The sequence below is a fragment of the Schistocerca nitens genome, chromosome 7 (genome assembly GCF_023898315.1).
Source record: "Schistocerca nitens isolate TAMUIC-IGC-003100 chromosome 7, iqSchNite1.1, whole genome shotgun sequence".
NCBI classification, from domain to species: domain Eukaryota; kingdom Metazoa; phylum Arthropoda; class Insecta; order Orthoptera; family Acrididae; genus Schistocerca; species Schistocerca nitens.
Genome location: NC_064620.1, coordinates 491231280 through 491246823, shown reverse-complemented (window position 1 = coordinate 491246823; position 15544 = coordinate 491231280). Strand labels below are relative to the sequence as shown.

General features: G+C 40.1%; 1 protein-coding gene across 1 annotated transcript in view; it reads right to left on the bottom strand.

Moving 5' to 3' along the window:
* Nucleotides 1-15544, bottom strand: part of LOC126195703 (protein O-mannosyl-transferase TMTC2-like) — a 607124-nt gene that overhangs the window by 375299 nt on the left and 216281 nt on the right. The window lies entirely within an intron of this gene.

Below are 15544 nucleotides of genomic sequence, written 5' to 3'. Positions count from 1 at the left end.
TGCGTTGGTCGGATATCAGGTTTCCGTTTGACGGTGAGGGCCAAAGTCTGACTTGTCCGAGTCCATTCTTGACGGTGCATTCGACTAGTCGCGAAGGTAAGTGCCAAAGATCGATACACCTGTCCTTGGGCATTCTCCACGACCTGACTATTGGATCGACATTCATGGTTGCTGTCTCATCTCTTGGGTTCCCGATCTCCCATATTCTGGCTGCCTTACTCTGCTGTCTTTTCTCCCTTACTCTCCGGCATATGAGAGGGACGAACTCATAGTGATCTTCGACAGCTGCCTCACGGACAGCATTTGGCAGCCGGTCATACCTCTTTTCTTTTCCTGTTGCGTTTAATCTATCCGCGGGAAAGACTCAATCTATTCATATGTTGTTGTAACATACTTCAACAGAGGAGCATGGTGCATGTCTTCTACTACTCCTTACCTCAAGTGCGAGATTTCGTAGACTTCTGTCTCACTCGATTTCAAGATATGGGATATCTACGTCTACATCTACATAGATACTCCACAAGGCACCGGAAGGTGCATGTCGGAGAGTACCCTGTACCACTACTTGTCATTTCCCCTCCTGTTCCACTCGCAAATGAAGCGGTGGAAAACCGACTGTCTGTACGCCTCCGTATGAACCCCAATTTCTCGTAGCTTATCTTCGTGGTCCTTACGCGCGATGTACAGGGTGTTTATAAATGAATATCGGGGTTTTAACGCTTTATAATATTTGTTATATTAAACTTACATTTATAAATGATATGTCAAATGAAAGAGCAACTCAGTTTTACCAAGAACCTTATAAATGTTCAATGTGAGCACCATTTGTCACACGGCACACATCAAGTCTAAAGCCGGGTTCTTCCCAAACGTTCATAAGTATGTCTTCAGTGATTGTAGCAACAGCTATTTCAATCCGGTTTCTTAATTGAAGGAGGTCTTCTGGTAGCGGAGGCACGTACACACGATCCTTGATGAAGACACAAAGGAAAAAATCGCATGGCGTTAGGTCGGGTGAACGTGGAGGCCATGCAAAGCAAGTCCCGTCATTGGGCCCCGTGCGGCCTACCCAGCGCTTGGGTATATACTTGATGTGTGCCGTGTGACAAATAGTGCTCACATTGAACACTTATAGGGTTCTTGGTAAAAGTGTTTGAGTTGCTCTTTATTTGACACATCATTTATAACTGTAAGTTTAATATGTTGTTGTTGTTGTGGTCTTCAGTCCTGAGACTGGTTTTATGCAGCTCTCCATGCTACTCTATCCTGTGCAGCTTTTTCATCTCCCAGTACCTACTGCAACCTACATCCTTCTGAATCTGCTTAGTGTATTCATCTCTTGGTCTCCCTCTACGATTTTTACCCTCCACGCTGCCCTCCAATACTATATTGGTGATCCCTTGATGCCTCAGAACATGTCCTACCAACCGATCCCTTCTTCTGGTCAAGTTGTGCCACAAACTTCTCTTCTCCCCAATCCTATTCAATACTTAATCATTAGTTATGTGATCTACCCATCTAGTCTTCAGCATTCTTCTGTAGCACCACATTTCGAAAGCTTCTATTCTCTTCTTGTCCAAACTATTTATCGTCCATGTTTCACTTCCATACATGGCTGCACTCCATACAAATACTTTCAGAAATGACTTCCTGACACTTAAATCTATACTCGATGTTAACACATTTCTCTTCTTCAGAAACGCTTTCCTTGCCATTGCCAGTCTACATTTTATATCCTCTCTACTTCGACCATCATTAGTTATTTTGCTCCCCAAATAGCAAAACTCCTTTACTACTTTAAGTGTCTCATTTCCTAATCTAATTCCCTCAGCATCACCCGACTTAATTCGACTACATTCCATTATCCTCGTTTTGCTTTTGTTGATGTTCATCTTATATCCTCCTTTCAAGACGCTATCCGTTAATATAATAAATATTATAAATCGTTAAAACCCTGATATTCATTTATAAACACTCTCTATGTTGACGGCAGCAGAATCGTTCAGCAGTCAGATTCAGAGGCCGGTTTTCTAAATTTTCTCAATCGCGTTTCCCGAAAGGAATGCCGCCTTCCCTCCAGGAATACCCATCTCCGTAACACTTACGTTATGTTCGAACCTACCGGCAAAATATCTAGCAGCCCTCCTCTTAATTATTTCGATGTCTTCCTTCAATCCTGTCCGCAGCTCGTGGTCGTGCGGTAGCGTTCTAGCGTCCCGCGCCCGGGTTCCCGGGTTCGATTCCCGGCGGGGTCAGGGATTTTCTCTGTCTCGTGATGACTGGGTGTTGTGTGATGTCCTTAGGTTAGTTAGGTTTAAGTAGTTCTAAGTGCTAGGGGACTGATGACCATAGATGTTAAGTCCCATAGTGCTCAGAGCCATTTGAACCATTTGAATCCTTCAATCCGACCTTTCACGTATCCCAAAGGCCCTAGCATTATTTAAGAATAGGTCTACCAACGTCCTATATGCTGTCTCTTCTACAGACGAATGATACTTTCCTAAAATTCTCCAGATAAACCGAAGTCGACCACTTGCCTCCTCATATCGCTTTGCAACGTTACGCCCAGATATTTAAACGGCTTGGCTGTGTCATCTGGACAGTAATCATACTGTACCCAAACATTACAGGCTTGTTCTTCTTACACATCTACATTAACTTACATTTTTCCAAATTTAGGGCTAACTGTCATACATCACACAAACCGGAAATTTTGTCTAAGTCGTCTTGTATCTTCCTACAGTCACTCAACTTCTATACCTTACCGTACACCACTGCTTCATCAGCAAACAACCGGAGTGTGCTGGCCACTCAGTCAGCCAAATCATTTATGTATATAGAGAACAACAGTGGTCCTATCACGGTTCCCTGGGGCAATCCTGAAGATACCCTCGCCTCTGATGAACATTCGTCGTCGAGGACAACGTACTGGGTTCTATTACTTAAGAAATCTTCGAATCACTCATATATCTGAGAACTTATTCCATATGCTCGTACCTGCGTTAACAGCGTGCCGTGGGCACTGTGTCAGATGCTTTCCGGAAATCTAGAATCAGGGAATCTGCCTGTTGTCCTTCATCCAAGGTTCTCAGCATACCACGTGAGAAAAGGGCAAGCTGAGTTCCGCACGAGCGATGCTTTATAAAACCATGCTGATTCGTGGACATAAGCTTCTTAGCCTCAATAAACTTTATATACTCGAACTGAGAATGAGTTCAAGGATTTCTCAGCAAACAGAAGTTAGAGATATTGATCTGTAATTTTGCAGATCCCTTGTTTTACCTTTCTTATAAACTGGAGTCATCTGTTTTCCAGTCCCTAGGGACTTCGTGCCGGGGAAAAGATTGACGATAAATGAAAACTAGGGAAGGGGCTATGCCGTAGAGTATTCTTTGAAAAATCGAAATGGGATTCCGTCCCGACCTGGTGATTTATTTGTTTTCAAGTCTTTCAGTTGCTTCTCTACGCCAGGTTTGCTTATTTCTATGTCGTCCATACGGGAGTCTGTCCAGTGATCAAGTGGCGGTATATTTGTACAGTTCTCCTGCGTGAACGATTTCTTGGACGTGAATTTAAAACTTCGGCTTTGGCTTTGCTATCTTTAGCTGCCACAGTAAAATGGTCAACAAGGGACTGAATTGAAGCCTTAGATACACTTAGCGATTTTTCATACGACCATAATTTTCTTGGGTTCTCTGCCAGATCTTTTGCTAAGGTATGAGGGTGGTAGGTTTTGTATGCTTCCCGCATTGATGTTTTCACGGACGCGCTAATCTAAACTAATTTTCGCTTGTCGAATTTTGAACCTAGAGTGCAACAGCCTGTGCTTCTTCAGCATCTTACGAATTTCGTCATTAAACCATGGTGGGTCTTCCCCATCGTTTATCCACTTGCCAGGAACGTAACTCTCCAGACCACGGTTACAATCTGCTTAAACTTTTCCCATATTAGCTCTACATCCATCTTACTGTTATTAATTGATGGCAATTCACTGTCTAAGTAAGAAGTTAATAACTGCTTACCTCCTGTATCTAGCAGAAACACTATCCTAGCCTTCTTCACTGATTGACTAACTTTCGTAATCATAGTTTCTATAATATCATGACCTCTAATCCCTCTTTCTGTACTCACATTGTAGATAAGGTCCGGACTATTTGTAGCTGCAAGGTCTAAGATATTTCCATTGCATGTGGGGTTTTGTGCTAGCTGCTCAAGGCATTTTTCAGAAGACGTCTTCAAAAGTATTTCGCATGACTGTCTGTCTGTATGCCTGAAAGATTCTGCATATACGATTTTGTCGTTTCTCCATGAATTTGGGTGCTGTTCTCCAACTATTGTTCCGCTAAGCGGACTTGCTGCTGATTGTCGCCGGGGATCTTCTTTCTTTCTTTCTTTCTGTTTTTTCAGTTCGGCATGGAATTTGTCCCAGCTACTGAACTTCTCTTCGTTATTCTTCTACCACTGCTGACCTGTACCGTCAAACTACACGTAAACATTAGTCAGACACATCGTATCATTCCATCTGTTGTCTCATCGAGTCCTAGCCAGTATCTCCGGAGAATACTGACAAATGCAGCTGACTTAGGCTTGCTAGGAATCCATTGGTTTCCTGAATAAACGGACTTCGGGAAAGATGTACTGACTGTATCCTTCTTTCTGTCCGCGTAGGCGGCGGCTTTTATATTGCCTAGTCTGGTGCCACGATAATGTAGTTGTTTTTGAAATACCAGGCGTCTCAAACAAACAATGTTACGCTGAGACCTCACCCAAGTCCAAATACGATAGTAGGGTCGTCAATGAAGTGCAACACCAAGGACTGAAAGCATGTTTATTGCAAAAACCAACTTACAGCCAGAACGGAATTGAACAGGAAGGAGAGTGCTAATCTTTAAAGGAATACAGAAAATTTGAGATTAATGCTGTGTACATCATCACCGAATACTCCAGAATATACACAAATTACAAACATATTTCGAGAACATTCCAGAAACAATAAATACTGTATCCCAAGTATCTGCTGGTTGTCAGGTTTGAACTGGCAACTCACTACACGCCAGTCAGCGACGCTAATCACTATGTCACACTGCTAGCACCACAACTCGCGGAAATAACGGAGATAGGAAAGAGAAAGTAGATAAATATAAGATGGGCGACATGACACTGTGAGAAGAATTTAATATTGTGCTGACGGACCTAAACTGAAATAAAGTCCTTGGATCAGGTGACATTTGCTGTGAATTTTTGACATCCTTTGGAGGGTCAGCCATGACAAAACAATTCCACGCATTGTGCGAAATAAGTGAAACACCCGAAATACTCTCAGATTTCTAGCAAAAAGCAATAAGTTCAATTCCAAGTAAAGCAGCTCCTGACGGGAGTGAATATTACCCAACTAGCAGTATGGCGCAAGATGTTCGATATTCTGAAATATGTAGGCGTAACCTATAGGGAATGACTGGTAGTATACGTTATCCACGAGAGCGAAGAGGGAAACCAAGAACGAAGTGCTCCGATTAAAAAGGGTATAAGACGGGGATGTAGTCTTTCGCTCCTATTGCTCAGTCCGTACATCGAAGAAGCAACGAAAAAAATAAATGAAAGGTTCAAGAGTGGAAATAAAATTCAAGGTGAAAGGATATAAATGTTAATATTCGCTGATTACATTGCTACAATCAATGAAAGTGAAGTACAGTTAGAGAATCTGCTGAATGGAATGAACAATCTAATGAGTACAGAATACAGATAGCAAATAAATTGAAGAAAGACGTAAGTGGTGAGGAATAGGAGAAATGAGATCAGCGATAAATTTAACATCAGAATTAGTGGTCATGAAGTAGATGAAGTCAAGGAATTCTTCCAACTGGTCAGGAAAATAACGCATGACGGACGGAGCAAGGAGGTCATAAAAAGCAGACTAGCGCTGGCAAAAAGGACTTTCGTGATCAAGAAAAGTCTAACGGTATCACACATAGACCTTAATTTGGGGGAGAAAACTCTCAGAATGAACGTTTGGAGTACAGCGTTGCGTGACTGTGAAACATGGACCGTGAGAAAACCGAAGAAGAAGAGAATCGGAGCGTTTGAAATGTCCTGCTACAGAGGAACGAGGAAAACTAGATGGATTGATAATGTAAGGAATGAGAACGTTCTCCAGAAAATCGTCGGGGAAGGAATATATGGAATAAACTGACAAGAAGAAGGGAAAGGATGGTAGGACATCTGTTAGTACATCACGGAAAGGTACTAGAGGAAGCAGTAGAGAGTAAAAGGTGTAGAGGAAGACAGAGATTGAAATACGTCCAGCAAATGACTGAAGGCGTAGGTTGCAAGTGTTACTGTGAGATGAAGAGATTGGCACAAGAGAGGAACTCATGGCGGACTGTCTCAGACCAGTCACAAGACACGGATTTAAAAAAAAACTCAGTATAATTATTAATGATTGAAAAATACTGACACGAAGAATGAAAAAACTGGCAGAAGCCGATCTCCAGGAAGATAAGTTTCGGCTCCACAGAAATGTAAGACCGACAAGGCAATACTCTCTTTGCAACTTAGAATATAGCTGAAACGAAATAAAACCTACGCTTGTAGCTTTTGTAGATTCAGAGAAAGCATTTGACAGTTGACTGGAATAGATTCTACTAGATTCTGAAGGTAGCACAAAGTGAGAGGTTTTATACAGGTTATGCAGACACCAGACGGCAGTTATAAGAGCCGAAGAAGATGGAAGGAAGCAGTAGTAGAGAGAGATGTGACCTAAGGCTGTAGTCTGTTCTCGAAGTTATTCAGTCTGTGGGTTCAGCGAGTAGAAAAGAAACCAAAGAAAAATTTGCAGGAGCAATTAAAGTTCATGGGGAAGAAATGAAAACTTTGAGGTTTGCCGATGACACTATAATTCTGTAAGAGACAGCAAAAGCCTTGTTTGAAGAGTTGAACGGAATGTACAGTGTATTGTAAGGGGTTTTTAAGACAATCATCTATAACAGTAAAATAAGAATAATGGAATGTGATCGAATTGAATCAGGAGATACTGAGGAAATTAGAGGAAGAATTGTGACAGTGAAAGTAACAGATCAGTTTTAATGTTTGGGCGGAAAATAACTGATGATGGATGAAGTAGAGAGGAGAGAAAGTGCAGACTGGCTATAAAAGGAAAGCATTTCTGAAAAAGAGGAATTTGTTAACATTGGATATAAATTTAAGGGTCAGGCAGTCTTTTCTGGATGTTTTTGTCTGGAGTTTAGCCTCCTACGGAAGTGAAACGTGGACGTTAATTAGTTCATACTACAGATAAGAAGATCGTGAAACGTTTAAAAATAAGATGTTATAGAGGAATGCGATAGATTAGATGGGTAGATCGGGTAACTAATGAGGAAGCACTGAATCACATTGAGAAGAAAAACATTTATGGCACAACTTGACTTAACGAAGTGGTTGGCTGATACGACACTTGCTGAAGCATCAAAGCAATTCTCGGTTTAACTTTGGAAAGAAGTGTGTAAGCAAAACCTCCAGAGGCATTCCAAGGGATAAAAACAGTAGGCATTTCACATGGGTGTAGGCTGCGGTAGATATTCGGAGATGTAGCGATTTGAACAGGATGGACTAGATGGAGAGCCGCATCAAACAAGTCTGCGGACTCAAGGGTACAACAGCTCAACAATCTCTCAACTTCTAACGTGTTCTGTATCTCTTCTTTGCAAGAGAAAAGGAGCAGCTGCAACCTTGCTCCGTGCTCTGAATAGGTTGGCACTTCTTTGGCGTGTAGGTAACTCAACTTTGTGCTGGCCTAATGCCAAACGGTGGCAACAGCGGAGTGCTGTTCTATTTTTACGTTTCAACGGATAGCACAGTCAATGCTGAACCTGCATGAGAGGCTCTCTAGATACCACTTCGAAGTAAGATAGAGACTGTGTGGGCAGGATATTATATTCTAGCTTACAGAAACCTCTGGGAGCCTAACCCACGCATCGCAGCTTTCAGCTGTGGACATGGATGTTGCTTTTCCATGTGTTTTAACGTCATCTACCATTCTTCCAGTTAAGTCGTTGCCTAGATCTGTTCTTATCTCTTCGAACCCGGGCGTGAACATCAATGGTCCGTATACCATCCGTTTATCTGAACACATGTTCCACCCTTCCTATTTACTTTCAATAGCAAGCACAATTACGCCATCAACTGCAGCGTGAGCCGTGAACAATTTTACTTATTTCTTGTATCTTACACAAACTCTCTACATGCAACTCTCTATTACTCTAGTCGTCACTGTCTGAACGTTTCTTTACTGTTAAAGCTCATGTCATAGAGCTGCTATAAAAACTGGCTCTACACGCAGATTGTGAACACTTAGTTTCGGAAAACATTTGTCAAGGGCAATAAAGGTAATTTTCAATTTTACGATTAATTTTTGTTTCTATCGATCTAGAGTCGTTGCCCTTAATTCCTATAAAACTCGTAAATTCTTATCGATGTATTTGTCATTATTTGGATTAGTCTTATTTTAATTTGATTTTGGTGGTTCTGCTGCCTTCATGTACTTATTAAACGCGGTAATTATCGCTTACGGTAGCCAAACTTTTATTTGTTGCGACTGCATTAATACTCGAAATTTCAATCGCAAAAAATCTTTTGACAACCGTAAGAGATAATTCTCATATGATAAATGTTTGACATGGCTAATTTCAAATTTCACCATTTTTTTCATTCTCTCTCGAATTTTATATGTGCCAGAAAAGAGCAGTACAATGTCAGTAACAAAATCAGATCGTTAAGATATGTTTCGTAAACTCATTCGTTCATTCCTTCATTCATTCATTCTGCGTGTTCCGTAGACCGCGTGAAGAAGGCTAACACTCACGGATGTGGAACAAGTGATGGTATACATTAAAAAAAAGACAAGAAGGTCATAGAAAGCTGAGATGTGTACTTTACTAACAGCTGATGCTGTTCACTCTTTATTAGAGCTTAATTTAAATGAATAAATTCGAAGCAAGGCTCATAGAAAAACGTTGCTGCTTCCTCCGTTATAATACAGAGCTACTATTTACGCACTACTGGCTGCTTAATATTGCTTGGTTACAATGGTATTTTTCTGGATAAAAAAGTAGTACACTAACAGAATATTAGAGCTTGCCAACCGGTTTACAGCAGACGCTACTAGTTTCCGTGTAATTAAAAGAAGTTTTTCATCCTTGGCTATAGATCACTTTTTTTTTAATTCGTAGCATTTACCACTTCACTATTTATGTTACACGGGAGCTCGTTGAATATTTTTCCACCAGAGCCACACAGCTCCGTTCTGATTCACAGACAAAGGTGCGAAGTCTACATGCAAATTATTTTTGTGTCTTTTGTTGTGACCGTGGAAATCACAGTACAGCTGAACAATTATTTCTTCTTTCTTTCCTGAAGTGACAAATCTGACAACATTCTTCAGGACTGATGAGAATAGTTTCGTCGATATGGAACTCCCATTTAGGCCCATCATCCAATCCTGAATAACAGCGATGAAGACGTCTAATGGAAGCTGTAGAACTCAAGTACATATTGTTCAGTATACTGCCATGAACTGGGACAATGCCTCGCTGGTCCAACACCTTTAATACATATAAACTTGAAACTGAGGGGCCAGCTGTCTCTAAAACCACGAGCCTTAGTGGAAGTGCTAACTGGCACCCATAGCTCCGTTCCACTGTCTCATTCACTGTTACAAATGTTACGTGTGTTATATCCCCTTCAAAAGACAGATTTTTATTCTATAAAACTCTTGAAAATTTTTAGAGTGTACCTCGTATATTGCAGAAGGGACAGTGGTAACTTTTTTGTTTCTTGTCTTTTCCTTTCTGGTCAAGTGGAATAGTTACAGCCTTATTTCAGTTTTCTGAATTTGTTTTGCTCTATAGACGTTCTGCAAACAATTATTCCTGTTACTGTTCTCTTATTTTGCCTCCTATTTTAATTGTTTCTATTTAAACATTCCCAGGAGAATTTACTTTCTCTTCCTCGCAGTGCAAAATGCTATTAGTACTTCCACAATGTCAATATTTTTCACTGTCAACTGTTTCGTATTCGTTTCTCGATATGCACAGTCTTATAAAAATCTCGGAGGTTAGTAAAATGTATTGTCCGTTATTAGTTACTGCGTGGTTTGACAACTTATAACATGACGTATTTATCCAGCATTCTGTTTTGTTTTCTCAATAGTCTTAGTGTTTTCTACTGCTCTTTTCTAAACGTGCGCAAAGACATTAACAAATTTATTTCATTAATCATATTTTACCATCATTCTGCAGTCTCTGGCTAAAACCTTCGACTGCTCCTTAAAAGGTGCATTAAAGCTGTCTTTTGTTTTGTTTTCTCCATCCTAGATTATCTAAAGCTGTTTGCACAGGTACCACTGTTAAGTAATTTTTGATTTCATCTACATCAGTATGATAATCTGCTTTGTAACGTCTTTAACCGTTTGCTTAATTTAATCACAAGCACCTACCTACTTTTACGTAAATTCTCTGAGCTCATATTTCTTACTTCGTGCCTGTTTCGTTCTACTCAAGTATCTGACTTTATTTTATGTCTGCGAGTCTCTGATTACTTGCAGTTCTAGCTGCACAATATGTTTGTAGTTTGAATTTCGACTTTAACTGCTTATACCACTGGCGTTAAAATACTACTAACACCTGGCAGAAAAACCAAGAGCTATTATCAATATTTTTCTCCTAAATTACAGTAACTTATTATTTCTATTTATTTCTTCCGAATTTCACTATATATAATGTATTTTCTCCAGGAAAGTGTTAAATACATTTTTTTTCTCGGCAAATAACCGCTCTCAGTTCTCGTATCAAATAAGAATCTTTTCACATTCCAGACTCGATCGGAAAGGATGGCATTATTGAAGAGTACAATCTCCCAGATCGGTATGAAAATTTGTGGAGCAATTCTGGCAGATTAATGTAAAGAAAACAGTATAAAAGGAAACAGTCGGCAATAATACTGAACTTAGAAGCTTAACTTTAAGGAGGCAAAATTTAGGTCTCTTGAATTTTGCATCACTTTTAGCGATGAAAGTAAGTCTTTTATTTTTTTTTTATTTATTTATTGTTCCGTGGGAGCACATTTAGGAGAAGTCTCCATGGTCATGGAACGAGTCAATACATGAAATTATAACACGATTGTAGAAACAGATGAAATGAAATATAAGAAACATATTCAGGCGACAAGTCGTTAGTTTAAATAAAGAAAATCAAGAATGTAACACTGGAATTTGCTTAATTTTTTAGCTCTTCCAGGAGCTCCTCGACAGAATAGAAGGAGTGAGCCATGAGGAAACTCTTCAGTTTAGACTTAAAAGTGTTTGGGCTACTGCTAAGGTTTTTGAGTTCTTGTGGTAGCTTATTGAAAATGGATGCAGCAGAATACTGCACTCCTTTCTGCACAAGAGTCAAGGAAGTGCATTCCACATGCAGATTTGATTTCTGCCTAGTATTAACTGAGTGAAAGCTGCTAACTCTTGGGAATAAGCTAATATTGCTAACAACAAACGACATTAAAGAAAATACATACTGTGAGGGCAATGTCAAAATTCCCAGACTATTGAATAGGGGTCGACAAGAGGTTTTCGAACTTACACCATACATAGCTCGAACAGCCCGTTTTTGAGCCAAAAATACCCTTTTTGAATCAGAAGAATTACCCCAAAAAATAATACCATATGACATAAGCGTGTGAAAATATGCGAAGTATACTACTTTTCGTGTTGAAATGTCACTTATTTCAGATACTGTTCTAATGGTAAATAAAGCGGCATTTAGTTTCTGAACAAGATCCTGAACATGGGCTTTCCACAACAGATTACTATCTATCCATACGCCTAGGAACTTGAACTGTTCCGTCTCGCTTATAACATGCCCATTCTGTCTGATTAAAATGTCAGTTCTTGTTGAATTGTGAGTTAGAAACTGTAAAAACTGAGTCTTACTGTGGTTTAGCATCAAATTATTTTCCACAAGCCACGAACTTATGTCATGAACTACATTATTTGATAATGTTTCAATATTATACACAAGATCCTTCACTACCAAGGTGGTGTCATCAGCAAACAGAAATATTTTTGAATCACCTGTAATACTAGAAGGCATATCATTTATATAAATAAGAAACAGCAGCGGCCCCAGCACCGACCCTTGGGGAACGCCCCATTTAACAGCGCCCCATTGGGACTGAACATCATTACCACTCTCAATATTGCGGAGGATTACCTTCTGCTTTCTGTTCTTAAAGTAGGAGGCGAACCAATTGTAAGCTACTCCCCTTACTCCATAATGTTCCAACTTCTGCAGTAATATTTTGTGGTCAACACAGTCAAAAGCCTTCGTTAAATCAAAGAAAACACCTAACGTTCGCAACCTTTTATTTAATCCATCCAAAACCTCACAGAGAAAAGAGACTATAGCATTTTCAGTTGTTAAGCCATTTCTAAAACCAAACTGTACATTTGACAGCAAATTATGTGAATTTAAATGCTGCAGTAACCTTGTATATACAACCCTCTCGATAACTTTAGCAAACACCGATGGCATAGAAATAGGTCTATAATTGTCAACATTATCCCTGTCTCCCTTTTTATAAAGTGGCTTCACTACCGAGTACTTTAATCGGTCAGGAAACCGACCACTCCTAAAGGAAAAGTTACAGATATGGCTAAGTACTGAGCTAACATACGTGGAACAATACTTCAGTATTCTGCTAGATACCCCGTCATATCCATGAGAGTTCTTGGTCTTTAGTGATTTAATTATTAACTCAATCTCCCTCTTGTCAGTATCATGGACGAGCATTTCAGGTAACAGTCTCGGAACACTTTTTTCTAAGAGCGCTATATGATTCCCTGTTGGGACTAGGTTTCTATTTAGTTCACCTGCTATATTCAGAAAGTGATTATTAAGTACTGTACATATATGCGACTTATCAGTAACACGGACATCCCCACTACGCACTGATTCTATATTTTCGATCTGTCTCTGCAGACCAGCCACTTCCTTTACGACTGACCATATGGTTTTAATTTTATCCTGAGACTTAGCTATTCTATCTGCATACCACATACTTTTTGCCTTCCTAATAACTTTTTTAAGCACCTTACAATACTGTTTGTAATGGGCTGCTGCATTTAGATTGTGACTGTTTCTAACGTTTTGATATAATTGCCACTTTGTTCTACAAGATATTCTTATCCCTTTAGTCAGCCACCCAGGCTGCCTGTTTGTGCTAGTACCCTGTTTTGAACGTTCTAACGGAAAGCAACTTTCAAAGAGCACGAGAAAAGTCTTGAGGAAAGCATTATATTTATCGTCTACTGTATCAGCACTATAAACATCTTGCCACTCTTGTTCCTTGATAAGGTTTACAAAAGTCTGTACCGCAACTGGATCAGCTTTCCTAAAAAGTTGGTAACTATATTTAACATGTGTTGCAGCACAAAAATCTTTTAGACTTAAAATTTGTGCATCATGATCTGAAAGGCCATTCACCTTTTTGCTAACAGAATGCCCTTCTAATAATGACGAATGAACAAAAATATTGTCTATGGTTGTTCTACTGTTCCCTTGCACTCTCGTTGGAAAGAATACGGTTTGCATAAGATTATATGAATTAAGGAGGTCTACCAGCATCCTTTTCCTTGCACAATCACTTATACAATTAATATTGAAGTCACCACATATAACTAACTTTTTGTATTTCCTATAAAGTGAACCAAGAACCTCCTCTAGCTTTAGCAAAAATGTTGTGAAATCGGAGTATGGGGATCTATAAATAACAACAGTAAGAAGTTTAGCTCCACTAAATTTAACCACACCTGTACAACATTCAAACACCTTTTCAGTGCAGTACTTTGAAACATCAATTGACTCAAATGGGATACCGTTTTTCACATACATGGCTACTCCCCCACACCGCAAAGAGCTCCTAGAAAAGCTGCCAGCCAACCTGTCTCCTGGTAAAGGAAGCCTCTGAATTATCTCCTTATTTAAGAAGTGTTCAGATATACCAATAATTTCAGAGTCAACATCTATAAGCAGTTCACTAACTTTATCTCTAATACCTTGTATATTTTGATGAAATATACTAATTCCCCCATTAATCGGATTCCCAAGCTTTGTAGAAAGTGGTTTTTTTGTTAGAGAGACTTCCCTTAAGCAGGAATACCTATCAGCTGACTTCAATCTAAAAAAGGTACAGCTCTAACACCCACAACTACCGGAATTTTCCCATGAGTGATCCCACCACCCCCACCTATGCTGTCACCTATAAGTTTTGCCAACCTCCCCTTCCCATACCTGTTGAGGTGCAGGCCATGTCTAGTGAAACCCGTCCTGCTGATAGACTCCACCGACACCACTGAAATGTGACTCATGCCTTCTGTCATCAGCGCACCCCCAAGTCTCATGTTATTACGCCTGACGGCTGTATTAAGATGAGGCCGATCGTGACGCTGAAACAGTTCCACGAAATGCACATTCGTGTTGCCAGTCTGAGTGGCTATCTTTTCCAGGTCACCATCTATGTCATACTCCCCATCCCTATCAATACTATTACCAGCCCCACCCACAATCACTACCTGATCCTCTTTAGTAAAATCCCTACATAACCCCCCTATGTTAAAAGTCACCTGAGCCAATCCTGCATTAGGCTTCACAATGCTGGTGACCTGGTACTCACTCCCCAAAACTTCCTGCAACTGCTGGCCTACACCTCTACCATGAGAACTACCTAACAGCAGAACCTTTCTCTTAGACTTTGCAACTGTCCTAGCCACCGTAACTGCTGAGGTCTGCTGCATACTTCCTACATCTACAGCTACTAGAGATTCCTCTCCACTAGACTCTGACAGTTGGACATATCTATTACAAACACCAATAGTAAAACTATCTGAAAATCTCCTTCTCCTAGCAGATCTCTTGCCAACAGCCAGCTCCCATTCCCCAACCCCCTTCTCCCTCCTCATCCTATCTAGCTCCTCCTGTGCGTTTTTCAACTGCACCTGAAGGGCACAGATCTTACGCTCCTGCTCCTCTATCGACTTACTCTTGCTACATAACCTGCAGTTCCAGGAGAGGATCTCACCAGAATGCCCACTGGCTTCCCCACTGCATTCCCCCCAGTGAAAATACTGGGCTGTCTGCTTTGGATTATTTTCCTATCAATTATTTGTATTTACCATCACTGTTTCAGTTTTCGATGTATTGTTTCATCATTATTCATCTTATTTAATTGTTCTCTCTTCTAATAATTTCATTCTGAGTGTAAATATTTTTGTTATAAATACTTAATACATTGATTACTTTGACAATGTGCATTATCCATTGCATCATCGTGTCTCTTCGTGAATCTGAAGTATCTTCTACTGTCAGTTCACACTTATATCGTGGTTATTGCTGACTGCTTATCTGCCTATAATGGGGATTTTACCTGTTTCAGCGTCCTGCATATCTACCCTACCTGTTGAACTGCCCCCCCCCCCCCCCGCCACAATTACGATTCACGT